Source organism: Chiloscyllium plagiosum, chromosome 11 (assembly GCF_004010195.1).
Source record: "Chiloscyllium plagiosum isolate BGI_BamShark_2017 chromosome 11, ASM401019v2, whole genome shotgun sequence".
Classification (NCBI taxonomy): Eukaryota; Metazoa; Chordata; class Chondrichthyes; order Orectolobiformes; family Hemiscylliidae; genus Chiloscyllium; species Chiloscyllium plagiosum.
This window is the reverse complement of record NC_057720.1, coordinates 69,114,276-69,136,090: the sequence shown is the minus strand read 5'-3', so window position 1 is coordinate 69,136,090 and position 21,815 is coordinate 69,114,276. Positions and strand designations below refer to the sequence as shown.

Below are 21,815 nucleotides of genomic sequence, written 5' to 3'. Positions count from 1 at the left end.
GGGGAACGATTTAAAAGGGACCTGAGGGGCAACTTTTCCACACAGAAGGTGGTGTGTGTATGGAATGAGCTTCCAGAGGAGGCAGGTACAATGACATCATTTAAAAGACATCTGGATGGGTACATGAATAGGAAGGGTTTAGAGGGATTTGAGCCACATGCTGGCAAATATAAGCAAACTCTGTAATGGTGGGGCCACCAGCGAGCTTCTGCTGGGATCAAAGCAGGGGAAGGGTTGGCTGTGTGTGGGATTTGGGTCATGTGGAGAGGGGGTCAAGGGGAATCGATAGCAAGAGCAGCGAGTAACTCTCAACCAGGATCCCCTTATCCCAAGGTGCAGTCTGCAGGCAGGATATCTGATTGAATGACCTGCGCTCTCCCCAGAAGAGACTATAAGCTGGGCTTGCTGACATGTATGCAGCATACCTGTGGCTCTGTTATACCTGCCTCTGCATGAAGCCTTAAGTGGTCATTAATTTGCTACTTTCGTGCCTTCAGTGGTAGCAAGGTTGGGGAGATTGTGACCAAGGCCATTCTGCACAAAATACAATTGCAGCAGAGACAGGGGATTAAGGTATGCCATTGTCTTGCCGAATTAAATGTCCTTCCCACTTCCAAGCTTATGGCAGCAAGAGCAGAAGATGTTGCCCAGCATCTGTCTGCTACAAGTTTTGATATGGAGTTATTTATTTCTTAATCTAAATTATAAATGGAAATTAATGCAATAGTCCCACCCATTCTTGGGCTGCACTGCTTTCTACCTTTCCCCAATTTTGTATAACTACTCTTCATTCCAAATTTTTTTTTTAGTCAGTTTGCTATCTATTCAGCAATTTGTCTCTTGACTCTCCCATTGCTATCTTTTATCATGAACCTCTTTCTATCCATTCTGCCAAAGTACATTGATTCACACTATTCCATCTACCACTTGTCACCTCATTCTGTTAGCTGGTTTATGACCTGTTGCAGGCATTTTGTATCATACGCACTGCTTGCTGTTCCTCCAAGTTTGGTATCATTGACAAATTTTAAAACTTTACTCCATATTCCAAGATCCATTACTGAAGACCTTTGCAATAGTGCTATTCTCGTCCATGCCTTCTGCACTACCTTCAATGCTTTGGCTTGTTTTCACAAGTTTGTTGCCCAAAATTGAACAAACTACTCCAACTGAGGCATAATCAGTGAGGCACGTTCAGTGTAATTTCCCCATTTTGTGTTTTATTCCTGTTACCAAGGATCAAAAATGCTTTTTAGCACCACCTCAACTTGTTCAACCATCATCAATCATTTGTGTGAGTACGTGTTTATTTATGTAAAATAAAATTGTGCCCCAGCAAAATACTGTTTTAAAATGACATTTTCAGTGGAAAAAAAAATGCTAGTTACAAAGCTGATTCAGTGGTGTGGATAAATATTTCCACATACTTTATATAAAGTCATCAGGGAAGGACTTTAGTCCTATCTATTTGGCCTTGTGAAGTTTCCAATAGCCAAATCATAATTTTATATTTTGTAAGGCGTTTGTCCATCCCCATGCTGATTCTTTCTGATTTCTAGAGTTTACTTAGGAATTTGAATAGAGAACATTGCCAAAGACTGCATGCACATAGACATCTCATTAATGAAATTGGGGATGAATTATTTAAATACAGCATAGACTGATTATTATTCATGTACTGCTGTCTATGTGAATATTGACATACAACATATGACATTTAATGAATATTTAATAATGACTGATGTGCAGTCTACTATTTATAAGTAATGAAAAGTTGAACTTCTGTATCTGTAAAAATATACCTTCAGTATATAAATGCAGCATCAACTCTCAATATGATTCCTGGTTGGGTAGTACACAGCCATTTGGGTTGATACCTCATGAGAATTAAGGTGAACGCAGTATGTAATCTGGTTTATAAAACATTCAGATTAGGGTGAGAGGGGAAAGATATAAAAGAGACCTATGGGGCAACTTTTTTACGCAGAGAGTGGCACGTGTATGGAATGAGCTGCCAGAGGATGTGGTGGAGGCTGGTACAATTGCAACATTTCAGAGGCATTTGGATGGGTATATGAATAGGAAGGGTTTGGAGGGATATGGGCCAGGTGCTGGCAGGTGGGACTAGATTGGGTTGGGATATCTGGTCGCCATGGACGGGTTGGACCAAAGGGTCTGTTCCCATGCTGTACATCTCTATGACTCTATTATGTAAACCTACAGCCTCAATTTTTAAATTTCATAAATGGGACCTATCCTTTTTGTATTTTCCTCCTATTGAGACTGAAAATTTGTTCCCTTAGTGCTACTTCAAGTGACATTACATATACTTATGTTCCTTCTGTAGAGGAAGGTAGATAGCCATGTGACCTCCACAGCTTTCTTCAGGAGAAATAACTGTTGGGAAAGATTAGCCACAGCTGTATCCTGACTATTGCGTTACTGTTTCTTGGGAAAAATATTACAGTTTCAGTTTCGCAATGTCATTAGGGTTCTTGCATGACTCACCCATACTTACAATCCAGAGGTTGTGGGTTCACCTCCCACCATGGGGAATCTTGGTATAAGTGAGATGGCAACACATCTACCCATCCAGATGCGTTTTAAATGTTCTGAAAATTGATTACATTTATTTTGGGTAATATTGGTCATGCTGTTAATTTCAGCAGAGGTCAAATTCGGTGGATCTGAAAGCCGAATGTTCTGTCTTCCAAAGCAGCAGTTCCTATAGCTTCTGGTTTAGAGTCATAGAGTCACAGAAACCGACCCTTTGGTCCAACTTGTTCATACCAACCAGATATCCCAACACAATCTAGTCCCACTTGCCAGCACCTGGACCATATCCCTCCAAACCCTTCCTATTCATCTACCTATCCAGATGCCTTTTAAATGTTGCAATTGTACCAGCCTCCACCACTTCCTCTGGCAGCTTATTGCATACACATACCACCTTCTGAGTGAAACAATTGCCCCTTAGGTCTCTTTTATATCTTTCCCCTCTCATTCGAAACCTATGACCTCTAGTTCTGGACTCCCCCACCCAGAGAAGGTCTGTGAAGGTCACCTCTCAGCTGCCGATGCTCCAGGGAAAACAGCCTGAGCCTATTCAACCTCTCCCTATAGCAATATTCTCCAACCTTGGCGACATCCTTGTTAATCTTTTCTGAATCCTTTCAAGTTTCACAACATCTTTCTGATAGGAAGGAGACCAGAATTGCATGCAATATTCCAACAGTGGCCTCACTAATGTCCTGTACAGCCACAACATGACCTTCCAACTCCTGTACTCAATACTCTGACCAAGAAAGGAAAGCATACCAAACGTCGTCTTCACAATCTTATCTACCTGCAATTCCACTTTTTTCAAGGAGGTATGAACCTGCACTCCAAACTCTCTCAATTCAGCAACACACCCAAGGACCTCACCATCAAGTGTATAAGTCCTACTCGGGTTAGCTTTCCCAAAATGCAGCATCTCGCATTTATCTAAATTAAACTCCACCTGATCAAGATCCCGTTGTAATCTGAGGTAACCTTCTTCACTGTCCACTATACCTCCAATTTTGGTGTCATCAGCAAACTTACTAACTATACCTCTTAGACTCACATCCAAATCATTTATAGAAATGATGAAAATTAGTGGGCCCAGCACCGATCCTTGTGGCACTCCACTGGTCACAGGCCTCCAGTCTGAAAAACAACCTGCCACCACCACTCTCTGTCTTCTACCTTTGAGCCAGTTCTGTATCCAAATGGCGAGTTCTCCCTGTCTGCCATGAGATCTAACCTTGCTCATCAGTCTCCCATGGGGAACCTTGTCGAATGCCTTACTGAAGTCCATATAGATCGCATCTATTGCTCTGCCCTCATCAATCCTCTTTGTTACTTTTTCAAAAAACTCAATCAAGTTTGTGAGACATGATTTCCCATGCACAAAGCCATGTTGACTATTCCAAAACAGTCCTTGCCTTTTCAAATACATGTACATAGAGTCATAGAGATATACAGCATGGAAACAGACACTTCGGTCCAACCCAAAAAGTCTTTGTCTATTTATCCTATCCATGCCCCTCATAATTTTGTAAACCTCTATAAGGTCACCCCTCAGCCTCCGACGCTGCAGGGAAAACAGCCCCAGCCTGTTCAGCCTCTCCCTGTAGCTCAGATCCTCCAACCCTGGCAACATCCTTGTAAATCTTTTCTGAACCCTTTCAAGCTTCACAACATCTTTCCAATAAGTTCCCTCCAACAGCTTTCCCACCACTAACATCAGGTTCACGGGTCTATAATTCCCTGGCTTGTCCTTACCACCTTTCTTAAACATTGGCACCACCTTAGGCAACCTCCAGTCTTCTGGCACCTCACCTGTGACTATTGATGATACAAACATTCTGGGTAATCCAAGATGGAGGACGGGAAAGATTTCTGGCTGTACCAGCTGCTCCTTTTTTGAGGTATTTTGAGTGTAGGAGGTGATTTCCTCAAATTCCAGGAGCAGCAATTACAATTTTATATGCTGTTGCATTGTTTCAGAACTTTGGAGATTTAAAGAGCTAATTTCAGTCACTTTTCAGGTTGTAAGAATATCACGAAACAAAGCTAAACTTTGAAACTTTTGATACTGCCCTTGATTTTGGGCTGTGCTTCCAGCTCCTGTCTGAAGAGCTGCTGTGAGCAATCCTCATTTCAATAGAATCCGTACAGCTTGGAAGCAGGCCATTCAACCCATCGAGTCCACACCAGTCCTCCAAAGAGAATCCCACCCACACCAACCCTTCTATCCTAGCCATTTCAACCTGCTCACTCTATTAGCCTGTATGTACCCAGACACTATGGCCAATCTATCTAACTTGCACACCTTTGGACTGTCGGAAGAAACCCACGCAGACTTGGGGAGAACATGCAAATTCTACACAAACAGTCGCCTGAGGGTGGATTCGAACGCAGGTCCCTGGTGCTGACCACTAAGCCACCATGTTAACCCATTTTCAAGCTGAGCAGGTCAAAGCTTATATCTTTCCAGACTATGTAATTTGTTTGAAAGTATCTGATAATTCCAGATATATCAAATACAAAAAGGGAAACTTTTATTTTTTCAGCTGGATAGCACATCAGTTGTTATGAGAGTTAACTAATTATTACAATAGTTTTGATGGGATGCAGGAGTGAATATTGACTCTGCTACGCTCAACAGTGCATTCCATTTTGTTTTGCAGTGTGGACACAGGAAACCTGTATTATTTCTAGCAAATTTAGAAGATTTTATTTTTACTGCATTTGTTTTGAGCACTGTGAACAGATCTGGAAACTTCTGTGATTTTCTACATTAAAATAGATAAGCATTTAAAATTGTCTTTTGTCTAATAAAAATGAAGTACAATAGAAAACTAAGAGCAACAAAATTTAACAGGGATTATTTGTTGTAATTAGATTACACTACATCTCATTTCCTACAGTCAATTAAATTGTGTTTCGAAAGAGCTTGTTAAAATTCTTTCTCAGGATTTGGTTGTCATTGGAACGTTTCTGTTCCCCAATGCCCTGAGAAAGTGGTGGTGGACCTTTGAACTTTTGCTTTTAAGACAATTGAATGACTTGTGGCATTTTGTATACCTGTATTATGGATTATTAGTTGAGACTTCAGGATTACTGTTCAATTAAAATTAGTACTGAACTGCTGTGTCTACTACTATGGATGTATTTTCATCAAATAGAATTGTGGTTTCCGGTGAGGAATTAGAAGTGTTAAAATTTAAGTGAAGATGTTTAATATTTAAAATTATATTTTAATGGTTTGACACCATCCTTATTACAGTAAGAATCATTTTGAAAGAATGACAACCCAGCTATTTATCTGTCAAACAGCAGTTTAAGTTCAAAGGTACATTTATGATGTGGATCCTTTTAGTGCTCCATCTCTTAAAAATATGTTGGAACTTAGATAGTTCTGTTAAACTAATTGAATAACCTGTAGACTTTTCAGAAACCTGTTGAACTGCCAGCTTCATATTCAGAAAGTACAGTGTGTTTTAGTTATTAATGCCTCAGTATTAAGCAATCACAATATTTCTCCAGATTTTACACTTTTGGTTTTGGAAAATTAACTTACCAAGTTGAACAGTCTGGGACCAGATTTGCAAGAGATTGTTCCGTCTTCATAAACAAAACATATATATAATTTAGACAGAGTAAAGATTAGATTAGATTAGATTAGATTGCATTACAGTGTGGAAACAGGCCCTTCGGCCCAACAAGTCCACACCGACCCGCCGAAGCGCAACCTACCTATTCCCCTACATTTAACCCTTTACCTAACATTACGAGCAATTTAGCATGGCCAATTCACCTGCCTGCACATCTTTGTGACTGTGGGAGGAAACCGGAGCACCCGGAGGAAACCCACGCAGACACGGGGAGAACGTGCAAACTCCACACAGTCGCCTGAGTCGGGAATTGAACCCGGGTCTCTGGCGCAGTGGGGCAGCAGTGCTAACCACTGTGCCACCGTGCTGCCCACAGCGAGAACAACAAGCACTCCGTCTCTGGGTGGTCTCTCACCATCAACCTTTCGGTTAACAGCCGAACGCGCTGACCAATTGCGCCACAGAGACAGACCCAAAGGAGATACAATTTGATGATGAATTCAAATATGATAATTACAGGCTCCCATTTTATGACCCTGTTGCAAATATTGGATCTTGAACTATTTGCTGCTGGTAGTGATTTAGAATTGGGGAATTTGTAAGATGCAATCCATCCTCTTCGGTTGTTGAGAGGATAAGTGTTAACATGCAAGTGACAATAATACATCTCATAAAAGAGAATAGCCATTAACAATTGATTAACTCAAGTGTGGTGATTTTTTTTCCGCTGTCACTGACATTTCACAAAAAAGCTCCAACTGTTTCCTGTCAATCGTGTTCCTGACTCTCAAAACCAAAATTGTGGCCAAGTTCTAATAAGACCCACTGTAGTTTTGCGGGAAACAAATGGCAACTGATAATATTGGAAAGCAATGGAGAAGTTGGCTGAAATGGCTCCAAAACCCTAAAAGTGTATGACTCACATTAACACTGGCAACAGTGTATAGAAAGTACTCTGGACTATGAATTTCCAAAGGTCAGTACAATTGTGTTGTTCATTTTTCAGACCATGTTGGAATGCTTAGGGAACCAAATTATTTTTTCAGTCTTTGGTGAAATGTGGTATAATTTAAGAATATCACTTGGTTGCAGGTGAACAATTGAATATGGTGACTTTGGCTGGATTTGTAGCAACACACTAAAGGAAAATTAAACTCGACTGATTATGCAAGTGCATTGTCATTTTCAGTATGCATCACAAGTGCACATACATTCCTGTTCATAAATTCTTTGAAATTCTATCTCATAAGGAGAACTGAAAATAATTATTACCTCTGAGTCCTCAAAATTGTAAAAAAAAAGGAAAACTATTTGCTTTTTCTAAACATTATTATCATTCAAAATGGTGTAATTTACAAAGGACTGTGAAACCAAAGTGAATACAATGGTACATGTTGAAGCAATTTTAGAATCTGTTAAAATTTCACGCACACATAAGGGTGAACATGAAAGCAAAGAATCGTATATTGCTTTGGTCTTTTATTCTGCTTTGTATGGAATTGTAAGAAGCAAGCTTGCTGAGCCTATCACATTGTACCTTCCAAAGAGGGGAAGAAAAAGGAGGTATACTGTAAATGAGTAGTCTCAGGACTAGAATGGTACAGGGAAAAAAAAACAAAATTAATGTAGCTCAAAAGTGCTGTAATTATGTCTCTTTCTGGTCATATAAGATAAAACATTTGAAGTATTCATTAATGTTCCTTAGAAAATCCAATCGAAAATATCTGTGTTCAATAGTCTGCCTTTTGATTATATACCTAATTTCCTATGGCTGCCATGAATGGCATGATCAGATCCTGTAAAGACAGTGAGACGTGAGGAGAAGTGAAAATTTAGGTTCTGAGATTATCCAAAGGTAACCCTTTAATTTTCAGTCCTGTTAGTAACTAAAACTGCATTATTCCACATTTCTCTACAAAATTCTCAATAAAGTATTAAGGTTCTTTCTCTTAACCAAAACACAATTTAGCCATTTCATGAAGGACTCAATAAGTTGGCTTGTACTATTTTTTTTTAGATTAGATTAGATTACTTACAGTGTGGAAACAGGCCCTTCAGTCCAATAAGTCCACACCGACACGCCGAAGCGCAACCCACCCAGACCCATTCGCCTACATTTACCCTTCACCGAACACTATGGGTAAATTAGCGTGGCCAATTCACCTAACCCGCACATTTTTGGACTGTGGGAGGAAACCGGAGCACCCGGAGGAAACCCACACAGACACTGGGAGAATGTGCAAACTTCACAGTCAGTCGCCTCAGGCGGGAATTGAACCTGGGTCTCTTGCGCAGTGAGGCAGCAGTGCTAACCACCGTACCACCGTATTTTGTGCTGGGAGGAAGGAAGGCTCATTTAATGGACGACTCAATTATAATAACAATAATAGATTTGATTGGGTAGATATAAAGAAACTTTTCTTTGCTGGAGGAAACAAGAAAGGGTGGTGTAATCTTAAAATCAGATGTATGCCACAATGGAAGGAAATTGGGGAGTTTTTTGCATAAATGGTTGTGAATATGTGGGACCATTTCCCCAGAATGTTGTGCAGATTCTCGGTCAGTTGATATTTTACGGCTGTGCTTGACTGACTTTTGTTTGTTAAGGATTATCATGTCATTATAGACCAAACAGAGCGTGAATTTGACATAGAGGCTAATCATGACCGATCACAATGGCAGTACAGGCTCTAAGAGCTTTGTGACCTTCTTGTTTCAATACTTCTGTAACTCTGTGGCAATATTCTGTGAGCTAATAGTGAAGATGCTGTATTGATTAATATTTGCTGATATTGGAAGGAGTTTAGTGTAGATTGACAAAGCAGGCCAGAATTTGAGAAAGTTCTGGCAGGTGTATATTGCCTGTAAGAGAATGCAGAATGAGGATTGGCTGAGAGCCCAGATATCTAAGAGCCAATTGCAGCAGCTGAGCCTCTGGAATGTATTGCTTGATTGGTTTCTGGTGCTGATTTGATAGTTTAGACATTCTGAATGATTTACACTGGCCGATAGATTTTTAAGTTGGTAAAGAGTTATCAATTAATGATTTTTAAATATCTCTTTGCACATCCTTTCAGTATAGGGTTCATTGTTTCTAAAGAGCGTGTGGTTAATCCAGCACATGGCGTTCTTAATAGATTTAGAAAAAGTAGGGAAAAAATAATTGCCCATCAACCCCGATATGCAGATTATGATCAATACAGGTTTTTAAGAGGACATAAAATTAAATTTTATAAACTTTATTGTTTTGAAATATTAAAACCTATTAAAGTCATCTTTTGTAGTAACTGTTTTATGAATGCACAGTTGCATTGATTTTTAATAAACAAATGAGAGAATGTAAAGTTTATGTATCTTTAGTGTTAAACTACATCAAATCCTAAAACAGGATCATCATATCATCTGTCGTTAACAGAAATAGTCAATAGCATTCAAACATTATTCAAAAAGTGCTCATTGAACAAACTGAACAACATACTCATTGAAGGTATTGTTTTCCATTGTCGATCAATAAATCCATCAAAGTGAATTACAGCAGTTGTTGGCAGTATTCCTTCAAATTATGCAGATATTAGTCAATGAAATAGCTTGAATCTAGGATAGATGTCCTATAAAAGTGAAAGTCTGGATTTATAGAAGCAAGTGTGACTCAGAAATATGAATAAGGTTTCCATTGTAAATAATACTACTTTCCTCACAGGTCTCTGTAAAACTCAACAAACACTTTAACCTTGCACATTCATCTGGGTTTGCTGAAGCTATTTGCTGAGGGCTCAACATGATGTTCCCATATGCAGTCTTGTCTCAGAAATAGGCTCTGAGTGGGCAAGTCTCTTGCAGTGTTCATTGTCATTGGTGTGTTTTAATTTTGAGTTATTATGAGATTAATAATCTTTCAAAACTCTTGCCACATTTCATGTAAATGGGCCTCATATCACTTAGGAGCCAGAGGCCTGCATTCTTCTGATCCTGAGGAGACACTATCCTTTGGGACTCTCCTAATTCTAGATTCCCAGGGCTTACTGAAATTTATTTCAATCAACCTGCTACAAGACATTGTGTGTACTATTGTTGGCTGGGCATAATTTCAAATTAACTGCATTCATTTATTGAAAGTGTTCTAGTAAGGCCAGTTTGAATAAAGCATATAGTCATACAGCATGGAAACAGACCTTCGATCCAACTTGGCCATGCCAACCATGGAATTAATTGTACCGATCTTTAAAAATGATATTCTGCTAGAGACAAAAACAAATGCCGAAGACTTCAGAAATTTTCTTTGTAGTTCCCTTTCACACTGGGCGTGTGTCTCACTTTCTCACTGTCTCTGTTTCTCTCTCACTCACCTCCTCACTTTTGTATAATAGTTTTCCTACCACACCCATTTCCAGGTTATCCACAGAAAGGGATGTGAACATCTTCAATAAACCTCATCCGTCCTTCATGATACTTCAACATTGTTTGAAAATCAAATCCAGAAGCTAATTTTCAATATGTGGATGTACATTTTCTACTTGCATGTACACAAATGATCACAAGTTGTTTCAAAGCTTCTATCAATGAAGACAATGGGTGAGCAAAAGTAGAGAAAAGCAAAAGCAAAAATATGATAAACTATTAATTAACTCTTATTCACGACCAACTGATTATATTTTCAGAATACTAAAGCAGGACCAACATGGAAGCCAAGAGTTTTAAAACAAAAAGTGACATAGATGGGTTTTACTTCTAAATTAGCAATTTAGTTCAAATATCAACTGTCTTCTGTGATTTAATCATTGAAGCAAAAATTAATTAAAACATTGAAGCAATCCTTTTCGCCCAACAGTTCTCACATCCCTTCAGCTTTTCTTCCTTCATCCATCCACCTACTCATGAATATATGCAATTTCTGATTCAGCCAATAACCATGGAAATGAATTTAAGATATTTTTTCTTGCTTTTTGTTCTAAATATATTGTATTTAATCTTACTGATACAACCCCTCATTTTAGATACAGAAACAATTGCTGGAAGTGATTGTTTTATTTCTTTCCACCTTGACCTACCATTATTACATTTTGAGAAACTCCCCAATTTCACAAGTTGCTCTTGTGAAGTCTCATACCAGGCATCATTCTAGTGAGTTCATATTGTACTGAAACTTCCACTAACATGGAGCCCAGGATTGAATCCAGCAGTTTAACTAAGTTTTTTTTTTAAAAAAAAGTGTTTGAAGCAGCATCTTTTCAGATGAGATTTAAATTCCAGTAGGTTTAGACTGCTTTAGCAACCTGAAGTGTTGCCTTTAATGTCAGTGACCCTGTATGCCAAATAAGAACAAAGAAAGCATAGTAGACCAGTTAACCTCTCCACCCTGGTCTGCTGTTCAGTTTGCTCATAGCTGATGACTTTAACTCCATCTACAGTAGATACTTTAGTACGTAATCTTTCATATGCTTATGGAACAAAAATATATCAATCTCTGTTGTGAAATTGGGAGACAGTATTCCAGACTTCCATTGTTTTACATGAACAGTACTTTTGACATCATCCCGGATGGGCTGAACTCGAATTTCACAATTATTCCCCCTCATTTTGGATTTCTGTCACCTAAGGGAACTTTGTCAGGTTGGTTGTGGAGGTGAAGATCATCCTCAGAATTTATAGCCAAAGGAGTCCAGTGTCATGGAGATGTAGTAAACAATCTTAGATTAAAACTTCTATCATCTTTTATAATGGGATATGCTGGTTTCTGTTCATTGACGTGTAAATCCCAGAACTACTTTTAAATTACATTCTCAAGATAGCTCAGCTTTTTAAACAGTCGGCGTGAAGTCTGTCTGTGTCCCAATGCTTTGTCAGACTGACAAACCCTCTGTATAGTTTTACAGAGTTTTAAATGGATTCATGCAGTTTTTGAGCAAAATGAAATGTAATTCTGCAAAAACAAATTCACCCCACAAATTTATATTTGTGTGCATGTAATAGCAACAGAGATTGAGTGTGTGTGTGTGTGTGTACATGATAGTATGTGCATATATATGTGTGTGTGTGAGTGAAAATATATCGTGCAGTGGGTCATCTGTAGTGTGACAAGGTCCCAAATTGAGGCCATTCCCATGGGTATTGAACATGGATATCAGCCTCTGCTCAGCCACTCTGCATTGTTGCTTGTCCCAAAGTCTGCCTTGGAGGGTGGTCACCCGAAGATCCGAGGCCGAATGTCCCAGACCGCTGAAGTGTTCCCTGACTGGGAGGAAACACTCCTGTCTGGTGATTGTTGTGCGGTGTCCATTCATCCGTTGCCCTGGCATCTGCTTGGTCTCACTAAAGTACCATGCCTCAGGGCATCCTTGCCTGCAGTGTATAAGATCGACCACTCTGGCCAAGTCACATGAGTACTCACTGTGTACATGTTGGGAGGTGTCCCCATGTGTAATGGTGTTACCCATGTTGATATTCTGACACGTCTTGCAATGGCTGTTATGGCAGGGTTGTGTGGTGTTGTCCTGAAGGTTGGGCAATTTGCTACGAATCGTGATCTGTTTAAGGTTTCGTGGTTGTTTAAAGGCGACAAGTGGAAGCATGGTGAAGATCTTGGTGAGGTGCTCATCCTCATGGATAGTGTGTCGAAGGCTGCGAAGAACATGGCTTAGTCGTTCGGCTCCCGGGTAGTACTGGGCAACGAAGGGTACCCTATCTGTTGCAGCCTGTGTCTGTCTCCTGAGGAGGTAGTTACGGTTTCTCACAATGGCACATCGGAACTGGCGGTCGATGAGTACAGCATCGTACCCCGTTCTTATGTGGGCACCCTTGAGCACTTTCCAGTGTCAGTCACATTCCTCCTCATCCAAACAGATCCTGTGTATGCAGAGGGCTTGTCCGTAGGGGATGGCTGTTTTAATATGTTTCGGGTAGAAGCTCGATAAGTGTAGCATCACGAGGTTATCCATGGGTTTGGGGTAGAGTGAGGTGCTAAGGTGCCCATCTTTGATGGAGATGCATGTGTCCAAGAATGAGACATCTATTTGTGATTTATCTCGTTTTTGTTTTATGCGTTGTTCATAAACTTCTCTGTCTGTTCTTCGACATGTCAAATCTATTTCTATTCAGAATATAATTACTGCTGTGATGTGTTGTTCTTGCATGGAATTCTAGCTGCCGCTTTTACCATTTATCTATTTACCCCATTTTTTGATGCCCTTTTGCAGTTTGCTTTGACCTTTTTACAATTAATTAGACTTGGTATCATTTTTAGGTGTCAGCTGTGGGTTGCTTTGTAACATTTCTGCCCCTGAGTGACAAGGTTGTGGGTTCAAATCCCGCTCCTGGACTTGTGTAGAAATTAGCATTGACAAACCAGCAAGTTGCTGTTCGAACCAGCCCAATTCCTCACATCCTCACACACAAACACAATCTAGAAATGGGAGGTGAGTCCAAAAAGGTAAGAGTTTAAAAAAAGTAGATTAGTCTCTGAATTGTTATTGAAGAGTTGACAATTAAATGGTGGCTGAGGCAGTGGATGTTACTGGGAGATTCTTGCTTTTGCAGGTTGGTTGAAATGTTTTGTCCTGACTCCATTATGTGAAGAGTCAGTGCAAGTGGTATCCTCCAGTTGAAAAGGTTTTCCATATGGCATCATGATAACAAACACTGTCTCCCACCTGAAGTATAAACACAAAATTACATGGATGCAACCTCTAATCCTATCACCTAGAACCAGAACATAATTCCAAGAGGTGGAAAATCGCTGCCTGAAGCCTAAATCAGTTTAACTGAAGGGGGAAATTCCAATTGCAATATCACACTGTGGCACATTGCAGAGGTTTGTTTGAAGTTCATATGCACTTTATCCATGACATCTTCCCATCTATCATACCTTTTATATGATCAAAGAATTTTAAATTGTTCAAGTATCAGTGCCCACCCATGGAAATCAAGATCCCATAAATTATCAGATTGTTAATTCCCTTGAGACAGAACAAATGCCATCTCCATCAGAATTGTTGCCAGTGGGTAACTTTAACTTACAACGGTCACTCCAGACAGCTGGAGTGGGTATATGTTCCTTGAGTTGCAAAATCCCACAATATATTTGTGCCAGGCCACAAGTTTGTCTCCTCTACAAGATCTGTCAATTGAAGTAACATTTTTATGAAAGGAATTTTTATGAAAAGGTTTTTTAAGGGAAGGCACGGCCTAGTGATATTATCACTGGACTGTTAATCTAGAGACCCAGGCAATGTTCTGGGGGCTGGGGTTTGAATCAGACAATTGCTGAGGTGGAACTTTAATTTGGTAAAAATCTGGAACTAAGAGGCTTTTGATGACCATTAATCCATTTTCAGTTGTCAGAAAAGCCCACCGGCAGCATGGTGGCTCAGTGGTTAGCACTGCTGCCTCACAGCACCAGGGATCTGGGTTCGATTCCAGCCTCGGGTGACTGTCTGTGTGGAGTTTGCACATTCTCCCCACGTCTGCGTGGGTTTTCTCCGGGTGCTCCAGTTTCCTTCCACAATCTGGAGATGTGCAAGTGATGGTGAATTGGCCATGCTAAATTGCCCACGGTGTTCAGGGATGTGGAGGTTAGGTGCATTAGGCAGGGAAAATGTGGAGTAATAGGGTAAGGGAATGGGTCTGGGTGTGTTATTCTTTGGAAGGTTGTTGTGGACTTGGGCTGAAGGACCTGTTTCCACACTGTAGGGATTCTATAAATTCTATAAAATCTGGTCTTTATGTCCTTTTAGGAAACTGCCATCCTTACCTGGTCTAGCCTACATGTGACTCCAGACCCATAGCAATGTGGTTGACTCTTCACTGCCCTATGGGCAATTAGGGATGGGCAATAAATGCTGGCTTAGTCAGAGGGGCCTGTGTCTCGTGAATGAATATAAAGGTGTTCCTATGCCACTGTTTTTATCTGGGGTTTCTTACTTTTATTTATGCATGTCTTCGAATGTCTCTGTACTTTTCTCACTATTCAACTGAACAAGCTGTTCTCCAACTTGCTGAGAATGTGAGAACATGACAGACATTTATTCACTGCACTGAGCTTCTGAGCGTTCTATGAGTCACACTCCTATTTTCCCTCTTTCCTATATGTGTACAGCCACCTCAGCGCTCCAGGTTCCTCCTGTTGCTTCATCTTGCTAATGTTGAATCTTATTACAATGACACTGCAAGCAAAATTCTATGTTTAATCACAGTTGCACAGCAGTTAACAGCCAAAACTTTAACTGTCTACCCTCCCTTTTTAAAAAAAAACCTTTTCAAAGCTGACATCTACTGTGCTGTGTTTGGAGATCTTAAAACCTGTTGAAGCATGAAATAAGAACAAATAAAACACTAATTTTTTTTTTAAAGTAACTTTTTCATAAAATTTTCTGAAATAAATCACAGCAAGGTCCCAAAATCTGAGGGCAAAATCAGCCTGCTATAATTTGAGTACAGTATGTACATTGTCTATTTAACAGCAGTGGTTGGAAAGTGATATATTACTTTCTCCATGTATGTATACACAGTATGTGTTAGTCTGTCTTTGGCATTTCATTCAGTGGGTGTCCCATTTTCCATCAGTGAGTAATGGCAGGTTTATTTTTTTTAAAACCTAGCCTGAGGTGTTAACCTGGTAACTAGGTGGAGATACTTAACCAGTATGGTTTTGAAAACAAGTATACAATTATGCGGCAGCTGACAAAAACATCTTTGCATGGAAAGATATGTGCTGTTATTAGAACTCTAATGATATTTGGCAAGCAGGAGGATGAACTGTGACACAGAGCCTCACTTGTCTTTCTCTCTCGCTTGATTTTACTGAATTAATGAAAGTCAGGTACTCTTCATTCATCAACATGTCCTCCCCCAACCTCTGCCCTGACCCCCACCCCCCAAGAGTGTGTTTTTGTAGATTAACTGAGATTGGGTTTAGACTTGGCTGCAATGACCCTGCAGCCAAATGGTGGCTGACACACCTTACGTGTGGTATCTGATGGCAATCAGTGTTCATTTAATCAATTCCGAGCAAGGGGTTGATCCCGCAAGGAAAGGAGAAAGCAGGAGGATTTTTTTAAACATAAAAAAACACAAAAACACACATCCTAAACTGAATTAATTAAAATGCAAACAGATTAGATCAACTGTTTAAAGTGAATGCACGATTTTAAATATATAAAAATTGAAACTGGGAGCAGGAATAGGCCATTAGGTCCTTTGAGTACGTCCTGCCAGTCATTATATCTCAATGCCTTATTTCCACTTTCTCCCCATGCCCCATGATGCCTTTAAAATCTAAAAAACTCTACCTCCCTCTCGAACAACGTACAATCAATCCATGACAGGGCTAGCTATGTATGTGTGTAATCCATACACTTCTGTAAAAAGAAATGTTTTCACATTTTTATCATTTCTCGTCGCTAATTAAAGCACTAAAAGACTGACATTTTGACATTGGAAACTACCTGCAGCAATACTTTGGAGAGGAGAAAAATAGTTTTATGTAAAAAAAAAAAGAATGTTGGTACGATAGTTTTACTGCCTGAAAAGTTTCATCTTTAAACAAAGCCTGGAAACTTGCCAGGCTGCGTCTCCTAGCCAGAAGAGACCTGCTTGGATGATGTATGTGGTGGATTGACGTTCAAGAGCTCTCTGTGTGTGAGCAGGAATTGGCTTCTTTCCCAGTCATGGATGCCATTCCCAACAATCCAAAGCAATTGAAGTGTTCAGGACCGGCTGGGGGAATTTGCAGAGAACAGGCTGAGGTAAGGAAAGCTTTTGAAAGAGAGAAGGAACGAGGTTTCAGGAATGAGGCAGCCCAAGATTGTTTGTGTCCTTGTGAGCAGCCAAGTGGGAATAAGACCAGCAAATGTCTTGAAACAGACTCAGAATTTTAAAATAGTAACCTTTTCAGTAATAAAGGATACAGTTCCAGTTAAAGTAAATCTCTTTATGAATACAACTGTACCAATGTTTTTTAGATCACATGAATGATTTGTCAACACATAGAAAAATGCAAGCTTTTCATATTGGCTAGTTATTTTTCACCCAGTCCATTGCTTTTAAGTCAGTTCCACACTGAAGTGGCTGTGGTGTAACAGACTAACTTTGGAAGCAAAGTGCAACAGTGTTGCTTGAAAAATAATTTTAAATGCACACATTATTGTATGATGGTTTTATCCATTATTGTAACAAGTATCGTTATCTCTAATCTGCTCATATATCAGCATCACCTCTTGAACTTGTGTAAGATTAAATGAGCAGTCAAATGCAGTAGTGTTGTAAGTGTGGACCTGTTTTGGATACAGGATTATGCTACATCAATTCAATTGTCCTATTTATGTTTAAACACTTTCAGCAATTGTGTATTCCACTGAGAGCTATTCTCTTATGTTTTCAGTCGTACATCTATAAATTAAGTCTCTCAGATTTTCTGTTCTCCCCCTCTAGCACAAGTGAATTCCCTCTTGAGAACATCTAACAACGATGAATATAATCTTTTCAGTGAATTTTTAATATTTCTCCTCCCTTTCTCATCTTTAGTTGTAAATATAAATTTTGAAGTTAAAGAAATGGTGAGTAGTAAATACTTGTACCAGTGCTATTCCAGAGTTAATCTTGCATGTCAGACATGAGCATCAAGTATATAGGTTAAGTGAAGATTAAATCTTTTGCAGCCTATTAATCTACTATATAACACAACTTATATATTTGATAAAACATATTTTAGTAAAGTTTAATTTAATGGAGTTTCATGTAGTCATCACTTCTCTTTTTAAAAAATAAATTGATCCTTCTATCAATACAAGCTACTGGCCAAGCTTAAACCTTTCCTTGCTGGCTAAAACTAAATGTATGTCTCCTCATAAATCAATGCTTACCTTTCCCAGAATTTCATTTTCAAATTGAATCTGCCCTGGCAACAGTACTGAAATTGCACTCATTAACTGCACCAATCACATCCTACCTGACTTAACCACAATAAGCCATCCCTACTTATCCTTGTTACTTTGTCTATAACACGCTTGATGACATTGTCCAGTTGGATGGGATTGAGATTGTCTGATTCCATTCTTGTCAATCCAATCATAATAAGACAGTCACCAGTAAAATGACTTCAGTTCCTATTCTGACACTCTTACCATCACTGTTTCCAATGATCCAACTTGGGATTCCTCCTATTTCTAATTTGTGTTTTGTCCCTTGGTATAAGCATCCAAAGATGCAGCATTAGTTTTTCATATTTATGCTGACAATGTCCAGCTTCACCACACTATCGCCTCTCTCAAACCTTCCAATATCTATAACTTGTCAAATTCTATGATTTTTGTAAAATTCCTTATCTAGCATCCAGTACTGGAAGAGCAAACATTTTCTCTAGCTAAATATTTGGAAACTGTAAGCCATTTCTTCTTTCTAACACAAAATTCCATTCCATATCCCTGGCAGCTGCCTGAGGATGAACCAGACTGTTTGTATTGTAACATCACATTTGACAGTATTAGTACAGTATTACAAGGAACCTCTCTAACACGACATGAATGTTCTCCCCACCCCCACCCCTCCCTCACTGCTTCAGCTCATCTGCTATAGAAATCCTCATCTGTGACTTTATCTGTAGGTTGGACTATTCCAACACACTTCTAGCTGGAATTCCATCATACGCCCTTGTCCAAAAATCTCAACTTATCCGATTCCACGACTGCAAATTTGGTTCGTTCATCATCCCTGTGCTTGCTAACTGTTTCCTCCTGATTAAACACGAGTTCGTTTTTAAAATTTATATTCTTGTTTGCTGATTCCTTCCTGACCTTGTCCCCTTCTTTTCTTTGTAACCTCCTCTGGCAGAAAAATCTTTTGATATACCTATGCTGCACTAGTTCTGACCTTATGTACATCCTTGATTTTAATCATTTCCTTAATGGCACTTGTACCTTCCAATGGTAAAACCCTAATCTCTGGCACTTACTGTCGAACCTACCACACCTCTCTGCTACAATTTCCACCTGAACACCTGTCTCTTTGGTCAAACCTTTAGTGACCTGCCCTGAAGATTCTTTTACATGGCTTGTTTTTATATTTCATTCAATGGCACTACTGTGAAGCACCTTCAAACATGTAACAACATTAAAGAAACATGTTTAGAAGTTTTTGTTCGTTGGTCAACAATAAAGTGATCGTGTGTAGTAGGAATTAAAACATAGTTCTGTTGCGTGTATACGACCTGGACTGCATCATGGAAGTTTGCATTGTTTCTGTATGAACTGCACTATTAACGATGTGAACAGAAATATAAGCATTGAAATACAGAGCTGCAGGTGCTAGAGATCTGAAACAAAAACTAAAATAGCTGGGAAAACGCTGCAGATCTGGCAGCATCTATGGGAAGAAAGCAGAATTAACATTTTTTTTATCTGGTGACTCTCTGTTCCAGTTATGTGTGAGGAAAAGGTTTCACGCTAAAGCCAGTGTTGGTTGAGGGGTTGGGGGCAGAGAGAGAGAGAGTGAGCAAGCGAGAGAGAGAAAGGACCAGACCAAACCCCCTAAAAAAAAAATTCAGAAGATAGCCTAAACCCTAGCTTTTTCTTATTTTAAAGGTAAATGTAAGATGTTGTATTCCAGATTCAATTTGGTCAAATTATTGGTTTTAAAGCAAAACACACTTTATTCATCCATTATAGTTAAAATACAACAAACAACGGAAGAACTTAGAATAACTTAACTCTATTGGAAAACTTAACAGAAAACTAGATTCAGTAACTATTACTAATCAACTGTTTCAATATGCTAGCATCCCATAAATACATCCTTGGACAAAGGCAGTTTCAGAACACACATTGACTCACATGCAACTTCCGCGGCAGACATTGAACCTCCAGCTGTTGGCTGAAACCAAGAGAGGGGAATGTTAGCTTTCACTTCTTCAAGGCCCTAACAGCAACTGCTGAATGTGAAACTAAATATCTTGGTTCCATGGGTGTGCACTTGACCACATCTATTCAGGCTACTTCTATCGCTCCACTTCATATTAAAAAATCACCACCGAAGGCTTTACAATTTGTTTATCTTCTCATAGACTACTCAGCACCTATCCCACAATCTCTCTGTAAAAGAAGCCAGGACAAAACACTCCACAGTGTCATCACAGTGAAGAAGGTTTTCCAAGATTACAAAGTGATCTTGATCAAATGGGTGAATGGGCTTAAAAACGGCAGATCGAATTCAATCTGGATTAATGCGAGGTATTGCATTTTGTTACAATGTGGGCTTACAGAATTAATTGTAAGGCCTTGGATAGTGTTGTAGAACAGAGGGACCTCTGCATGCAGGCAATATTCTGTGAAGTTTGAATCACTTATAGACAGGGTGGTTTAAAAGATGATTAGCACGCTTGCCTTCATTGCTCAGTCCTTTTAGCTTATCGGAGTTGGGAAGTCATGAAGAGGTTGCAAAGGATATTGGTGAGGCCTTTTCTGGAATACTGTATCTAATTCTGGTTGCCCTGTTATAGGAAGGATATTATTCAGCTGGAGAAGGTTCAGAAGAGATTTACCAGAATGTTGCTGGGTATGGAAGGTTTGAGTGATAAAGAAAGGCTGCATAGGCTGGGACTTATTTCAGTGGAGCGTAGGAGATTGAGAGGTAACCTGATAGAAATTTGAAAAATAATTAAACATAGTTGTCTTTTCCTTAGGGTGGAGAATTTCAACACTAAGGGGTACACTTGTAATAGGAGAGAGATTTTAAAAAAGACATGAGGGCTAAATTTTTTACACAGAGGATGGTATGGGTGTGGAATGAACTTTGAGGTAGTGGTGGATGCAGGTACAATTACACTGTTTAAAAGTGTATGAATAGGAAAGGTTTGGAGGGATATGGGCCAATTGCAGGCAGCTGGAACTAGTTTAGTCTGGGATTATTTAGTTTAGTTTGACATGGACTGGTTGCACCAAAGGGTCTGTTTCTGTTTTGTGTGACTCTGACCCCAGGTGAGCAGGGAGATTATGGAAAGCACATAGATAATTTGGATAAGCACATGGATGATTATGGGATAGAGCAGGGGGATGGGCTTAGATTAGTTCACAGATCGGCACAACATCGAGGGCCGAAGGGCCTGTTCTGTGCTGTATTGTTCTATGTTCTACAGCCAGGACAGACGAAAAGCTGAATAAGTGATAATAAGAGCTAAGAGTACAAAAAAGTAGATGAACTGTACTGAATGCAACCCATATAATGTGACAGTGTCCTTGGGTGTAGGTGAAAATTGGTGACTTTGCTATAAACAATCTGTGTCACAATAGGACCAGGTGTGTGTTGGGTGAAAAAACATGGAAGAACGGAATCAGACTCTTAACATTATTGAACTTGATGTTGAGCCCTGAGCAGGGTTCTCAAGCAGATTGAGGTGTTCTTTGAGCTTGTGCTGAGGCTTGCTGGAACATTGGGGCAGGCCTGTGACAGAAATGTTGGCCAAGGAGCATGGTGGTGTGTTAAACTGGCAAGCAATTGGAAGCTCAGGGTCATTTTCTTGAAAAAATAAGCAGCAGCGATGAATTTCAACTCTGCTGTCATCAGTGGCATTTCAAACTTGCAAGATCTGATCTTACATGTTATATATTCTTCTAAAGAGTAAACAATATGCAGATTTGACCTCTATATGTGGTGGATAAAGTAATGTTTATATTCCTTCAAGAAACT

The 21,815-nt window shown here is 39.5% G+C and overlaps 1 protein-coding gene and 1 non-coding gene across 3 annotated transcripts in view; one reads left to right on the top strand and one right to left on the bottom strand.

Moving 5' to 3' along the window:
* camsap2a (calmodulin regulated spectrin-associated protein family, member 2a) overlaps nucleotides 1-21,815 on the top strand; it is a 174,000-nt gene that overhangs the window by 47,041 nt on the left and 105,144 nt on the right. The window lies entirely within an intron of this gene.
* On the bottom strand, nucleotides 6,538-6,611 carry trnan-guu. Its single transcript has one exon. It is a non-coding gene; the product is annotated as a tRNA-Asn (tRNA).